The following is a 14,218-nucleotide window of genomic DNA, read 5'->3' as shown; positions in this document are numbered from 1 at the left end:
GGAAAAGCAACCAGAAAAAGGGGAAGTTTGAAGGGGGAAGCTTTAGAGTCATTGCAGGTAATGGATAAGTCTAAAGTGTGTTAACTCAAAAAATTGAGCGGGAAAACTTCTGTCAAAGAGAAAAACAAGGATATTACTGAAGGCAAACTGAGAGCAGAGATAATGAAGAGAGAACATGCAAATCAGCCTCTTTGCCTTTATTACCTGCCTATCAAGGCAGAGCCCCATGGTCTTGAACAGTGATGACAGGATAGGATTTCTCCCAGGGGTGCCTGGGTAGATCCCATAGTGCTGCTGGCAGGTGAGTGGAGGCTATGCAGGTGCTGCTTCCACAGGAAAGCGTTCCAAAGGCCTGAGGAGTCCCACAGCTCATTCAGAAAGACCTTTATTGAACACACTCAAGTTGCCCCAGATACTAGAATAAACCCATCAACAACTAAGGTGAGCAAGAGTCCATTTCTGGGCTGCATCATTGAGCTACTGAGGTCAAAAAAACAGTGTATCTCAAGATGCAATAGTACTACACATCATCCAACAAGATCTGCCTTATCAGTCATCTTCCCATTCAGGTTAAGCTTCTCAGGTATACAATCACACAGCATTCTGTGCTCAGAAGGACCCTATGTTTGGCTTAATGTTCTTCACCATCTTGGTATTCTTAATAATTTCATCATTGAACTTGTGGTTTGCACCTGAAGCCAAGGAACAATGGAGCCTACATGCAGGTAGAAGAGATGCCCTTGTCTGTTCACGCATAGCCTTTCCAATGTCCCATTAGAATGCCACACAACGTGCAGAAGTCTAGAAAGACTCAAATCAAGCACAAAATAGGAGGACTGAGTCTATGACTGGGTACAAAGAGATGCCAACATCCTCCAGAGCCCATGCTTTCTGTCCAAACCTGAATTTGCTCCAAGTGCAAAAACAAAGCAACAGCATTCTGGGAAATATAGGTGACCAAATAAGCCTAGCATAGCCTTTCCTCATTGGTTTCTAGCCTGTATTATCCAGCCACTTCCACTGAAAACAATGAAATAGTAGGAGGCAGAAGATGGGACAATCTGTAGGTCTGGGTTTTTTCAGTACTTTCTTACTCGTCAGTTGCCCAAGGCAGAGAATGTTAGTGCAATTTGCATTTTTCAAGAAGTGAAGCAAAAACAGATGAGTTAGTTTTGTGCAAAATACAAAGGCATGTGTGAGATATGAAATAAGAATTGTATAATTTCAGTGATTCTGAATATGAATTACAATTGGCATTTAAAACTAGCATTGTGCGATATAAAAAGGAATGGTAAAATTTATGCTAATAATGTTGACTTCTAATATTCTTGACTTAGAATCACATTGAATAAATATAGAAATAACCATGGCCAGGCAACATCGGGACCTTGGAAGAAAGGAAACAGGTTTGTGTCAACATCATTTCCCTCTGCTTTTTGAACACATGGCCCCACACTTTCATTTTCACTTAATCATGCAAATGATGTAGTCAGTACCACTCTCAGTATACCTAGGGGCGCTGAAACAAATAAACTGGGTTTGAATTCCAGCACTGACACTTCTAAACTTCAGCAAATTGTTAGCCTTCTCAAGGCTTGGTTTCCTCATCTGTAAAATGGGATTATTAACACTTCATATGATATAACGATGGGATTTTTTATGGATTAAATGAAATACCATAAGTGAAAAACTTGGCACTTTGTCTGCCACATTAGCAGATGCTTAAATGTTAGCTTAAATGTTAGCTCTTGTAATTGCTATAACATGAAAGGTCTTCAAAAAGTCCATGGAAAATGCATATTGTGGGAAAAAAATGCCTGGATTTCAAATTTTTTGTACCAAAATAAGCTTATCATTTAATTGCACTTTTCCATGAAGTTTCTGAAGTCTCTCTACATGTAGTTTTTGCAGGGTAAATTGCTGTTTACTGCACTCACTCGCGTAGGTGCTACTGGTGCGCCTTGGCTGTGTGTGATCTACTTTGCCTACTTCCTGTTAGCTGATTCCCTCTCTCTGGCACGTATAGACTCCAGGAGGGAAGATGTGCCAGTCGTTCTCTGATGGGGACCACTCCTCTTAACTGAATACTCCTGAGCTGCTGCCATCTTACAGATGCTGACTCCTGATAAGGCACCCATCCATGCCTAGAGGGAGGCCCTGAGAGTGTGGCAGGCGGCATTAGCCACCGTACCCTCCTCACCCAGGATGAAGTCTAGGTGCCCTCTAAAGTTGCCTTTGAAACTCAAAATAATAGGTCTTTTTTTTTAAAAAAAATCATTTATTTATTTGAAAGGCAGAGTTACAGAGAGGCAGAGACAGAGAGAGAGAGGGTCTTTCATCTGCTTGTTCACTCCCCAAATGGCTGCAACCGCCAGAGCTGGGCCAATTCAAAGCCAGGAGCCAGGAACTTCTTCTGGGTCTCCCACGTGGGTGCAGGGGCCCAAAGACTTATTCCATCTTCCACTGCTTTCCCAGGCACATTAGCAGGGACCTGGATCGGAAGTAGAGCAGCCGGGACTCAAACCAGCGCCCATCTGGGATGCCAGCACTGCAGGCGGTGGCTTTACCCACTGCGCCACAGCACCAGCCCCAATGTCTTTTTGATGATCTTGTTGTCTTCTGGGGTTCAGAAAAATGCAAGGTGTGTTTCTTTATATAGAGCACAACTCTAAAAGTATAATACTACCTTTTGAATGTGCAGAAGAAAAAAAGTACACACTGATATTATCTCACACCATCAACATTGAAAGAACATCACTCCAGCCGCCATCCTACAGGGTTTTCTAGAGGTGTGGTGTACAGACAATTGGCACAAAAAGAGCTCTAAGGAATCCTGCAAATGCTCCTTCCTGGGCCATGCAACTAGGTCTTCCATGTCAGTGAATCTGTGAGTGGGTGATGATTCTGACTTGTCAGTGCTCCTGGGCAGCAGAGGGCAGAAGATGGTAACCAGTGGTGAAGGGGAAGAAATAAAGAAAATTTTTTGAAAACTTTCCCAAGGACTTGAAGCCTGTCCTGTGTCAGCCTTGTGCCTGGCCACCGCTCTGAGTCCAACCCCAGGATGCTGAGGGCCACGGAGCTCTGTCCTCCCTCCTCCCTGTTGAGACACAGAGGGGCCTCTGCAAGTGGGCTGAGATCTAGGAGCAGGGTCATACTGAGGACTCTGAAGAAAAACATTCGAAGGCTCTAGTGAGGAGGGTTTTGTTTACTCTAAGCCCACACGTGTCCAACTACGCTATACCCACTTTTGGGTTTTAGAAGATGTTCCAATGGGTAGCAGGACAAATCATTTGATGGAAACCAATTTCTGGTGCTTTTACCTTACAGAGATTATTTGTTCTAAACACCACACTGCTCAAGATTGGGTCTGCGATTGCGATTGCTGCTTCGCCTTCCCCTCGCTTTCACAATCCCTCTTTTCCCACTTTACAACAGACAGACAGGCTCTCATCTTGCCTCAGGGTTACTTAGGCGTCCAGAGACCTGGCAGCGTACAGACTGAAAGTGTTACAGGAGGAAAAGCAACGGGCCTGATGATTTCCCTGCAAAGACCTGAGTGCTTTAACCAGCTGCTGCTCTGGGCTGCAGCAACTTCCAAACCTTATCTTGTCTGGAAGACTCTTGATAATTTGCTCCTTTTGCACTTACTCTAGCCGAATGATCCAAGTTATCTGAGTACCAAATAAAAGCAAAGAGCAGGGGCTCCGAACTTTGCAATGCATTCATTTTGGAATGTGTTCACGACCCCACCTCCCTTCAGCGTGCTGGGGCTGTCATGCTTCGCAGCAAGAGGGGGCTGTTCTCTCCCTTCAATACGCTCCCTACAGTAGGGAGCTGGAAAAGTCATCAAAAGCATTCAAGGTATTAGGGGTATTTACTCCACATTCCCATCTATCTGCTGCCCAATTAACATGATTTGCAGCTGAGAAAATAATACTCTTGTCCATCAGAGATAAATTGGGTCCCCGAACTGTGAAACAAAGGGGAGAGAGGCCATGATGTTTATAAAAGTTATTGCAAACAAAGGCACTTCACCAGGCACTGCGGTGACAGAGTTCTGTTTCGCAGGACCTCCCCCAGTTCTTCTTAGAGTCCCGAGAGCCCTCCTCAGATTCTGCTGAGCATTTTCACCGATGGCCTGCAGCTTTAGGATGCGCTGCAATGTGTGGGATTAATCCAGTCTGGAGTCTAGACGTGCCCCGCCCAGTTCGGTAGCTATTGAACACTTGGAAGGTGGCTGGTCCCAGCTGAGGTGCGCTGTAAGAATGAAATGCAGCCCAGATTGCCCAGAATCCATACAAGAGGAAATGTCAACTATTTCATTAATAACTTCCCTGTTGATAACATGCTGAAATGATAGGATTTGGGTGATAGTGGATTAAGTAAAATATATTGTGAAAATTCATTTCACCTGTTTCTTTTGACTTCTTTTTACAATGTGGCCACTAAAAAATTTAAAATGGCACGTGCCTCCCATTATTTTTCTATTGGACAGCCGGTCGGTCTAGACTGTGGGTTAAGCTGCCTCGGGCAAAGGTTGATGGGACTGGAAAAGTCTAGTTCTGACTGGGAAATGGAGTTGGGGAGATTTGGGGCCAGCAGTGGCCCCTCTTGCTGAAAAGAAGTGTATTTGTGACAATTGCTGCATATGGAGCCCAGGCTGACAGATTGTAAACCTGCCTTCCTTCTGGTTCTAATACTTACTTAACCTCAAAGGAACTTTAATATTTAAACCAAATGGCCTGTGGGGTTTCAGTAGGCTGATGTATGGCTCTCCATTCAGCCATCTGAGAAATTCTAAGGAGGCCTCCGCACAGCTGAGCTCCAGTTGCCGCCCTACCCCAGTGGAAGTCTGGCACTGCACTAATGAGCTGATGAAATTTTTTTCTCACTTGTTTGATATTAAATAGGAAAGCCTTTCGAATTAAACGTTTACAGATAGTGTGAAAATTGCAAGTGTGGGTTTCAGCTGAGCCAACTACAACAGATCCAAGGACTGCAGTTGCCTGATGGTGTGGAACAGCGCTCCGGCTCCCATTGTCAGCTCTACCACAAGTTTGGGAAGCAGGGGCCTTTTGCCAGCTTCCTCCTTTCCAGAGGTGAGTTGCTCATATGCCAAGTCCACTGGGTTGACTGCACTGTGGGTACAGCTCCGTCCCAAACACCATTATTTAAAGCAACAACAACTTACTGGTCTAAGCCAAGATCTTAGAGTACCTGGCTGATGAGACTGAGCCCATTTGTTCTGTTTAGAAGCCAATACCAGATGTAAAGAACTTCTCCTTGGATCCCCTGAGAAAAAACAGCAAGTACTTAATGAGCAACTACAGTGTGTTCTAGCTATATTAGTGCAATCTTCACTCCTATCTCACCTAATGGGTTGGTTTAGGTTTTGCACTGTTTTTAAGGTGCCCAAGGTTACATCATAAATGGTAGAGCCAGCTGCAAGCCCTGGCTGGCTAAGAAGAGCCCACACTTGGAACTGCTCTGCTATTCTTAGGGAGACTGCTACATCAATAGCATCCATCAGAAACTCCCTCAGTTCTTCAGGGGAGGGAGTGGTGGTGTCTGGGAACGTGCGTGAGCCCATGACCCAGTGAGAAGATGCCTTCTGGTGTAATAAGGCATTTTGAATATATAGGACCAGAATAGGTCTCCAGTGAGGATATTAGTCCACACCTAAGAATGCCTTTCTAGATTTTTATCTTGGTAGAATCTTCTTAGAATTGGAGGTCACATAGAATAGACAAGACCACCTTTTTTTTTTTACTATGAAATTTTTCCTTCAGTCAAAATCACGTCTTTAGATTAAATCCAAGAAAAGGTACACAGAGGGGAGCTGCTCAGAGCTCATCCATCTGCCCCCACAGTTTGGCCTTAGGATACACAGCTTTTTGGATACACAGGAAAATGCAAAGAATGGGCGAGCTGTGTTAGGAGATGCAGATTTGAATTCCAGTTCTGCCACCTGCCCCTCACATGGGCTTGTCCTGAGCTTTAAAGTCCAATCAGTCCTTTGGGTAGCTATATTTACCCACAGTTCCCTAGAAAAAGAGAGTAAGTGAAGCTTTCCTAAAAAGCATCTTCCCTCATTCTGTGTGTGAAAAAGGAGAGGTCTTGCTTATTGGGCTTCGGTCCATGCCTCCCTTCATTGAATTGGAGTGAATAATCCCTACATTGAGTCCACCCTTCCACAAAGAGTCTCTGCCTTACCAACCCCTGTGGGCATTGAGGTGGGCCATGGTAAAGGGTTCTAAATGGTTCTTTGCTGAAGGAAAACACAGAGCAGCAGCAAGGAGAATGAGAGACTTAGAGACTGAGGCAGAATCTGAGCGCTCATCCACCAGGAGCAAGGATCTAAGAGCTGAATGCACACTGGAGCTGCCTTGCAGTCAGAGGCTTCTGTAGAAAGGCACAGGAATCACTTGGTCGCTCGCTCTCCCCCGGCCACACACCTCTCTTTCTTTCCTCACATTCCTGTGAGCCTGTATCAGGAAGGGGGTGCTGTGAGCTTGTGTGCTCCAAAGAGAAAACATACTTTTTTTTTTTTTTTGAAAACATACTTTTAAAATAACGAGTATTCCAATTGAAAGCATCTACGCATGGCCATGAGTAAGAATATTTGAGAAGGCTTTAGGGTAAATGAGGATCTTCTCCCTTAGTGGAGAAGAGAAAGAGCAGAGCTACTGCAGGTTTGTCTTTCTACTTCTTTGTTTTTGTACCAGGCTGTTGTATAGGTGCCAAATTAGAACAAGAGGGGTGTGCCATGCAGTGTCTTCTAAGGCCACAAAAGCTGGGGTGAGTATTTGGACTGATGATTATGATGCCAGTTATACGATGCCCATCTCCCACATTGGTGCACCTGCCTCCAGCTCCTGACTCCAGCTTCCTGCTAACAAACATCTTAGGAAGCAGCAGTGATGGCTCAAGTAACTGAGTCCCTGCCACCCACATGAGAGACCTGGTTTGAGCTGCTGGTTCCCAGCTTCAGCCCTGGCCCAGTCCTGGCCATTGGGGGTATTTTGGAGTGACCAGCCCCCCCCCCCAAAAAAAAATCATAAAATCAAAAAGTCTTAGCTCCTGATGTGAAAGTCGTGTTGGGAATTTAGACATAGGAAACTGAAACCATCCAGGGTAGTCAGAGAAGCCACTGCTAAGTCCATGGTAAGGGTGCCATCACTCGGAGAGCTTGAGGCTTCAGAAGCTTGCCAGACTCTGGGAAAGAAGATGAGGAGTTGTGTGGTGTGTGGACTGTGTTGTAAAGGGCTCCCAGATGCCTATGTCCTCTTCGAGTGTGCCCACCCCAGGCCCTTCACAGATGCCTTCCTGGTTGCCCTGGGCTGGTCACCACTTTGATGGATCTCATTAACAAACCTTCTGTTCTGGCCCTGTCATGTCTCGCTTCTTAAAGAGCTGCTGTTGGCCATAATACAGACAGTCTCCTCCTCGAGTTACCTAAGCCTTGAAGCTTAAACAGTCAAATAACTGCCCACGTTTGAGGCATCTAAAGGGAGGAGCACCGTGCTCGCCTATTGTCAATACGCCGTGCTCAGAGTTCTCCCTAACACGTGTCAACTCTGCAGCTCACTTCACTTTTCCAGATGTGGCTGGCTGGGCTGCCGAGTTGGTGACATTGCAGATGGATGGCCACAGCCTCACTGTAGGCGGATGAACATGGGTACCTTTGATGTGATGGGGCGGCGCTTCTCGTCTACTAGCCAGAAGGAAAAGCTATTTTCTTCTGTGGAGTTCTCAGTGCATTCCTACCTCAAGGAGACCGTATCATCACCAGCACACACTAGCACTCAGAGCGGAGGCCTGGGACTCGCATTCCCACCCACTGTGCGTGAGCCAACAGCCCGTGGAAGCAGAATGAAGCTAATGCTAAGGACGACTGTATGGGAAGCGTAAGAGAAGGTTGTTCTCTTAAAGCAGGAAGCTTTTTCCATGTATGAAAATGGTTGCATTTTCATCGTAAACACAGAGCAAAGCACCATTTTCCCTCACAATGTCATCCTTGTACGTCCTGCATGTATATATTTCAGAGTACGACGGCTCTCCTCTTCCAGGGAGCACAGGAGTGACGATTAACATCTAAGGAAGAGAAATGTCTCTCTACCTTTCCATCTGCCCGTCAGAGAGTGGAAGTAAAAACAATTTGGGGAGATTTCTTCTTCTCCAGAATGGGTGGAGTCAGGACTTGACATCACAGTAGCCTCAGTTTACAACACGTTCTGGTATTCGTTATGTAGGCAAGTCATTGAAACTCTATAAACTTTGGTTTCCTCGTCTGGAAAATTGGAGTAATACTCACTTTGCAGGATTACCGTGAGAGCAAACAGCACACAAGTGACTCCATAGCACACAATTCCTGCCACCTAATAGATCTTCCATATGTCTAGCCATTTGTAATAGTGTAATGGAAACCATTATTTTCATCTGTTTCAGTACAAAGTACATGAGGTTGATCATTAATGAGCTCACAGGAGTTTGGACGTTTAGAAGGTACCCCTGGGGACTGACACAAGGCCCCAACACAGAATTTGATAGTAGTCTCAAGGCAAATTTATTTAAAAAGTTTATCTTGTCCCTTTTCTAATATTAGCAGTAAGTTAAAACCTGTAAGTAATTGACCTTGGAAGGTTAATTCTTAAAAACAAATTGTGCCTTATTACAAGATTTACTGTAGACATTACAGTTTAAATATTTTATTTAGCTAAGCAAAGCATCCATACAGTTTCTAGGATATACCTATTGTCTTTGAATGCTACTCTGGGGTATATTTAAATTCATACAGACCCAAGGGATTGAAGAAGAAAATCAGTTGTAATGGCGACACTTAGTAAACTTACTTTTATTCTTGTGTTTCCCTTCAAAAAATAATTGGGCTTATTAGATGATATAGGGTCCCTGTCCATTGCATTTTGTGTTTTATGTGCTAATATGGCAGTGTGACTCTCAGCTCTTTCAACTAAGTAACAGTACTTTGCAATACTTCTTGCCTCTCTCTTAAATCATAGAATTACCAAATATAGTGTTGGAAGACAATAAAGAACTTTAGCCCAGCATCCTCATTTTTTTTAGATTTATTTATTCATTTGAAAGAGTTACACAGAGAGAGAGAAGGAGAGGTGCAGAGAGAGAGAGAGAGAGAGAGAAAGAGAGATCTTCCATTCGCTGGTTCACTCCCCAGTTGTTTGCAACGGCTGGAGCTGCGTCAATATGAAGCTAGGAGCCAGGAGATGCTTCCAGGTCTCCCACATGGGTGGAAAGGAACCAAGTACTTGAGCGATCATCTGCTGCCTCCTGGGGTACACATAAGCGGGAAACTGGGTTAGAAATACAGTAGCTGGGATCCAAGCAGGCCCTCCTGCATGGGATATGGAAATCCTAAGCAATGCTGCAAACATGGTTCCAAATTTCCCACCCCGCTTTACTCATTTCAAAGTTTGCTCTGACTGAAATTAATATAACTATATAACTGCTCATGCTTTCTTTGACTAGGGTTAGCATGGTGTATTTTTTTTTCCATCTTTTTTTTTTTTTTTTTTTTTTTTTTTACAGGCAGAGTGGACAGAAAGAGAGAGAGAAAAAGGTCTTCCTTTTGCCGTTGGTTCACCCTCCAATGGCCGCCGCGGCCGGCGCGCTGCGGCCGGCGCACCGCACCTATCCAAAGGCAGGAGCCAGGAGCCAGGTGCTTCTCTAGGTCTCCCATGGGGTGCAGGGCCCAAGCACTTGGGCCATCCTCCACTGCACTCCTGGGCCATAGCAGAGAGCTGGCCTGGAAGAGGGGCAACCGGGACAGAATCCGGCACCCCGACCGGGACTAGAACCCGGTGTGCCGGCGCCGCAAGACGGAGGGTTAGCCTAGTGAGCCACGGCGCCAGCCCCATCCACTTACTTTTAAACTATTGTGTCTTTATTTTCAAAGTGCATTGCTTGTAGACAACATACAGTTTGGTCTTGTTTTTTTGATCTAGATGTGCAATCTCTGTCCTTTAACTGGCACATTTAGACCACTGATGTTCAAAGTGATTATTAATGCCACTGGATTAGTATCTGCCATCTTTCTTACTGTTTCTGTTTATTGCCCTTTTACTGTTCCCCAATTTTTGTCTTCCACCCTGTTTTCTACCATTTGTTTAATTTGGAAGAGAATTTTTATTATTATTATTAGGTATAGGAAACTCAACAGTGTACATGTGTCCCAGCTTTGTGGTGAGTTCGTTAGCTTTTGCCTTTTCCGGCTTGATTCCATGAACCACAGATTTTGGACTCGGAACATTGCCTCCTGATGATAGTGAATCTAATGGTATCTGTCACTGTAGTGGTCTATATGGCCTCCGCCAGCTTAGCCAGAGTACCTTGGTCTTCCGATTTCACAGGCTGCAGAATTCTAAATTTGTGGTTTTCTTTCTCTCAATACTCTAAATATTTCAGCCACTCTCCTCCTGCTTGCATGTTTTCTGAGGGGAATTCAGGTATAATTTTCATGCCTAGTCCTCTATGATAAGATGAGTTTTTCTCATCTTTGATTTCTGTAGTTTGAAAATAATATGCCTTGGTGCAGATGCTTTGGCATTTACCCTGCTTGGTGTTCTCTGAGCTTTCTGAACCTGTAGTATGATGTCTGACATTAATTTGGGGAAATTCTCAGTCATTATTATTTCAAATACATCCTCCTCTCCTTTTTCTTCTTCTGATATTTCTATTATATATATTTATATCTTTTGTAGTTGTCCCAAAGTCCTTGAATAATCTGTTATGGTTTTTTTTTAAAGATTGATTTATTTATTTGTAAGTCAGAGTTACACAGAGAGAGGAGAGGCAGAGAGAGAGAGAGAGAGAGAGGTCTTCCATCTGCTGGTTCACTCCCCAGTTGGCCACAATGGCTGGAGCTGAACTGATCTGAAGCCAGAAGCCGGGACCTTCTTCTGGGTCTTCCACGTGGGTACAGGGGGCCCAAGGACTTGGACCATCTTCTACTGCTTTCCCAGGCCATAGCAGAGAGCTGGATCAGAAGTGGGACTCAAACCAGCGCCCATATGGGATGCCAGCACTGCAGGCGGCAGCTTTACCCGCTATGCCATAGCACCAGCCCCTGTTCTGGTTCTTTGCAATCTTCATTCTTTTTGCTTTCAATTTTGGAGCTTTCTATTGAGATACCCTCAGGCCTAAGATTCTTCCTGATTTGTGCCTAGTCTACTAGTCAGCCCCTCCAAGGCATTCGTAAGGCATTTTTTTTCACAGTGTTTTTGATTTTTTTGATTTCTAGCATTTCTTTTCTTTTCTTTTTTTTTTTTTTTTTTTTTTTTGTTCTGTCTTAGGATTTTCATCTATCTGTATTGCTCATCCATTCGTGCTTACCTTTTGGAAACCTTAGCCTGTTATTTATAGTTGTTTTAAATTCTCAGTCTGATAATTCCAGCATCCCTGCCCTGTCTAACCATTGCTTGCTCTGTCCCTTCAAACTATTGTTTTTGCCTCATGGTATACCTGGTAATTTTTTCCTTTTTTTTTTTTTTTTGAGGTTTACTTTTTATTTATTTGAAAGGCAGAGTTACAGAGAGAGGGAGGGAAGCCAAGTTATAGGGAGGGAAAAGTCTTCCTTCTGCTGGTTCACTCCCCAGATAGCCAAATGGCCAGGACTTGACCAGGCCAAAACCAGGAGCTTCTTCCAGGTCTCCCACGTGGGTGCAGGGGCCCAAGCACTTGGGCTATCTTCTAGTGCTTTCCCAGTCATATTAGCAGGGAGCAGATCGGAAGTAGAACAGCTGGGAATCCAGTCAGGGTCCATATGGTATGCCAGCGTCACAGGTGGCAGCCTTACCACGGTGCCAGCCCTGGTATTTTTTCTTAATAGGTGGACATAATATTCTGAATAAGAAGAACTGCAGTAAAGAGTCGGTTAGTAATGTGGTGGTCAGGTGTAGGGAAGCGGGGAGCACGCTCCAGTCCTAACATGTGAGCCTTTGCCTGGGCGGTGTTCCAATGTTTCTCAGCTTTCTTGTCGTCCCCCCTTTCACCGGGTTGGGATGAGGTGATAGAGTGGGTTGGAGCTAGGTGTCTCCCTTTCCCAAGATCAGTTAGTGTCTGCTAATACCTCAGCAGGTTAGATTCCAATTAAATGTTTCTCGTGAGGGCAGGCCTTGCTAAGAACTGGGCCATATTTCAAAATCGTTCATTTTCCCTTCCTGTTGCTGAAATTGCACGGGATTTCCCCTGATATTGACTGTGGGAACCTGGCCCGGCTCCGAGAGGTGAATCCCCCAACAGTGTGAGACAGCACTGAGTGCCCCTTGAGGTTTCAACTCTCAGACTTGACCTCACTGAGTTTCTAATAACGTATCAATCACGGTTCAGGTTTTCCTGCTCAGCTACCCTCTTCTGATGGTCATTTCTACTTGTGAGTCCCTGCTCCATCAGGCCATGACTCTGTCTTTCCAGTCTTGGGGACTTGCAAGAGGAATCTGTTGCTTTTTTAGCTGGTTTGCTTTCTATATGTTGTGAGGATTGACTACTTCCAGGCTCCCTTCATGCAAAACCAGAAACTGAACATACTCACTGTTCTATCAGTGCTGAATCTTGTCATCTAAAGCTCCAGGAGGGGGGACTTTTTCTCTGCCTAGGGTCATAGGAAATGATCAACTTAAAACCTGGGCTGCTATAATGTGCTAGATGTGCAGTCTTGCCTGCAGTTGCCCTTGCAGGACCATAGCAGTTGATTTCACACATCTCCTACAGCCTACCCCTGAGTCCTTCAGAGAGCATAATATTTCTGAATTTATCCACTTTTCTGCAGCACCTTGCATAAGACACTGAATTGGGTGTTCAGTAAACATTCTTTTGGTACCAAGCTGATACCAATAATTTAGATAAATTGATAATCTCTTGCAAGTATTCCCTTCTCCAAGTCTGCCAAACACCTAAGTGGTGCAACTGCCACCACAGTCCAGAGCTGGAACATTCTCTTCACCTCAGTGGCTCCCTTGTGGGGCAGGCATTTTGGCACAGCAGGTTGGGTTGCTGTGGGTTAGGCTGCCACTTGGGATCCCTGTATGCTATCTTGGAGTGCTGGCTTCAGTCCTGGCTGCACTGCTTCCAATCCAGCATCCTGCTAATGTTCCTGGGAGGCACATAGACTGGCTTAGGTACTTGGGTCTCTGTCACCACTGTGGGGGCCTGGATAGAGTTCCTGGTTCCTGGTTTCCACCTGGCTGAGCCATAGCTAATGAGGGCATTTGGAGAGTGAATCAGCAGATGGGAGCTCGCTCACTCGTTCTCTCAGCCTTTCAAATAAACTTTCCTTTTTTAAATTTAAAAAAAAAAGGTTTCTAGTGCCTCTATAATCAATCTCTTCCTGCTAGTTCTAGCTTCTGGTAACCATTGTCTGATTTTGTCTTTAGAGCTTTGACTTTTCCAAAATGCCACGTACATGGAATCAAACAGTACATAGCCCTGTGTTTCTGGTCTTTCTCACCAAGAGATGCATCCATGTACTGTTTGCATCAGTGATTTGTTTCCATTTTGTGAACGAACCAGTTTGTTTATCCAGTTTGAGGCTATTATAAATAAGGCCGACTTGAAACACACATGAATGTAATTCCTATAACATTCACAGGCATCTCTTTGTGTGGATACGTTTTCATTTCTCTCTCATTAGTAAATGCTTTGGTGTAGGACTGCTGGCTGTAAAGTGCAGGTATGTTTAACTTTATAAGAGATACTTTAATTTCATTCCCAAGTAACTATACCACTTTTGCATTCGCATCAACAAGATTTCTAGTTGCTTTGCGTCTTCACCAGAACTTGGTATTGTCAGTCTTTTTTAATTGTGGTCATTCTACAGGTGTATGATGGTACCCATCACGGTTTAATGTGCATCTCTCTCTTTCCCTTCCATGGCCAACTTGTGGGGAGGCAGAGACCTGGGTGCGTTCAAGACTTGGCCATCACTCATAACCTAGAGCCATGGCCGAGGAGGACTTTGTCCCTGAAGGTAGAGTGGGTGCTCACCCTGCTTTTCAAGAGGTGCTAAAGACCGTTCTCCTCCTTGCTGGCCTAGCATGTGGACTTTGTGAACCTGACAAAACCTTAGACGAGCCCCAACCCATCTTTGTGTGTTTGCATCCAACTAGGAACAATCCTGTGCATGTCACATTGGTGGAGGTGCTTTGTAATGAACATCCAATCAACTTAAATAAGGCTGGTGACAAGA

The sequence above is a fragment of the Oryctolagus cuniculus genome, chromosome 14, assembly GCF_964237555.1.
Source record: "Oryctolagus cuniculus chromosome 14, mOryCun1.1, whole genome shotgun sequence".
NCBI classification, from domain to species: Eukaryota; Metazoa; Chordata; class Mammalia; order Lagomorpha; family Leporidae; genus Oryctolagus; species Oryctolagus cuniculus.
Note: the sequence above shows the minus strand (reverse complement) of the source record.